The sequence below is a fragment of the Amphimedon queenslandica genome, unplaced genomic scaffold, assembly GCF_000090795.2.
Source record: "Amphimedon queenslandica unplaced genomic scaffold, v1.1 AMPQUscaffold_5663_Cont22370, whole genome shotgun sequence".
NCBI classification, from domain to species: Eukaryota; Metazoa; Porifera; class Demospongiae; order Haplosclerida; family Niphatidae; genus Amphimedon; species Amphimedon queenslandica.
This window is the reverse complement of record NW_003554037.1, coordinates 1-1,720: the sequence shown is the minus strand read 5'-3', so window position 1 is coordinate 1,720 and position 1,720 is coordinate 1. Positions and strand designations below refer to the sequence as shown.

At 33.4% G+C, this 1,720-nt stretch overlaps 1 long non-coding RNA gene across 1 annotated transcript; it reads left to right on the top strand.

Annotated features, from left to right (window-relative positions):
* The first annotated feature begins 26 nt into the window (after positions 1 to 26).
* Positions 27 to 767, top strand: LOC109592305 (uncharacterized). The gene is made up of 4 exons (XR_002190283.1): positions 27 to 176; positions 289 to 387; positions 442 to 556; positions 613 to 767. It is a non-coding gene; the product is annotated as an uncharacterized LOC109592305 (long non-coding RNA).
* The last annotated feature ends 953 nt before the right edge of the window (positions 768 to 1,720 follow it).

Below are 1,720 nucleotides of genomic sequence, written 5' to 3'. Positions count from 1 at the left end.
AGATCACTTTCTCCTCAAGAGATGTGGTGGTGTGTTGGAGACAAGAAGTCCTGGGACTTGTTTTGACTTAATTGGAGTTGATGTTATGCTTGACTCTAATTACAAGGTTTATCTACTTGAGAGTAATAATGGGCCAGAGCTGTATACTAGCAGAGACAAAACTGAAACTAAAAAAAGTAAGAATGTAAGGTAAAATAAACTAATAATACTTTCAAAACAACTTAGAACAACAATACTTTTTTCTGTTTCTTTCTCTCTTCTATCTTTTGTCTATTTTTTCCTCTCTAGGCTAATGATTTAGCTCACAAAGCAGTTCATCATGATTATGATACCAGTTACCAGAGTTGGACGCAATACATTACCTAAACCACATGACTTCCATAAAAGGTTAACAAGTTTCGGTGTCCATAATGATAGTGCACACATATAATGTATACATAGGTTGGTGGAGTACATGAATAGAAGTAATAGACATTTTTGTGGGGAACAAGTTGGATTTGGTGGAAACTGCATACAAATAGAAGAGATTACAATGTTGTGGCTACAGTTTTATGAAGTAAACACCTTTACTCTCTTGCATGCTATAGCTGTTATTCATATATACTACTGTAGATGTTAAATAAAGGAATTACTCCTTACAAATTCATAGTATTGTTCTGGATTATATCAAACTGGCTCAAAAATTGTCAGCTGATACAGTGAAACTGTTTTTGTGGTAGTTGTTGGGACATATCACATTGTTTATTTTAGAATTTCTATAAATACTTTTTGGGCTTGCCTTGCATGTGTTGTGTGACAAGTTTATCATTATGCTTCTTCTACTGTGTATTCTTCTTCTTCATAGTGTATCATCTTTTAATATCAGGATTGATGGAGATAATGGAAATGATTCAATTGAGTGTCTTAGAGAACAACCAAAGTCTTCCTGTCAGTCATTGAAATATGTAGCTGATACTATTAACAACACTGGTAACCTCACAATAAAGATCATCAGTCCTGCTCTTAGTCTACAAGGTAGTGTTATATTCACTGATATTAATGGACTAACTATCAATGGACAAGGTACTAACATTAGCTGTAGCAATGGATCAAGGCTCTATGGTAATTCTGGTATAGTTTTTGATACATGCAGTAATGTTACACTCAATAGTTTTACTATTGAGCAATGTGGGTTGCTACATGAAAAAGAACACTACTATACGCATCAAGGTATACTCTTTGATAAATGCAATAATTTTATTGTTTCAAAAGTTAATTTTAGCAACAATAATGGTTATGGGCTAGTACTCAATAACAGCAGTGGACATATACTGCAAAACATTTTTTCAAGCAATGGTATAAAAAATTTTGAAGCCAATGTATTAAAAAAGACAAGAGGAGGTCTGCACATAGTTCAATATAATGCTCATCATACTACTATTGTGATCGTGGGTAGTCAGTTTATAAATAATTCTGCAGCATCCATAGGTGGAGCATTGTATATAAACTTAGGTAATTGTGCAAACTTTATTTTAACAATTGCTGGTTCTAATTTTATTGGTAATACAGCTGGTACTGCTGGAGGAGCTATTGGGTTTATAATTGAAAAAGGTAAATGCAATAATAATGGCACCACACCAATTGGATTTCGTATTATGATGCTTAACTGTACTATTACCAATAATATGGCAAAATTTGGTGGAGGAGTTGTAATTCGAGTTACTCATTATGCCAATGATGC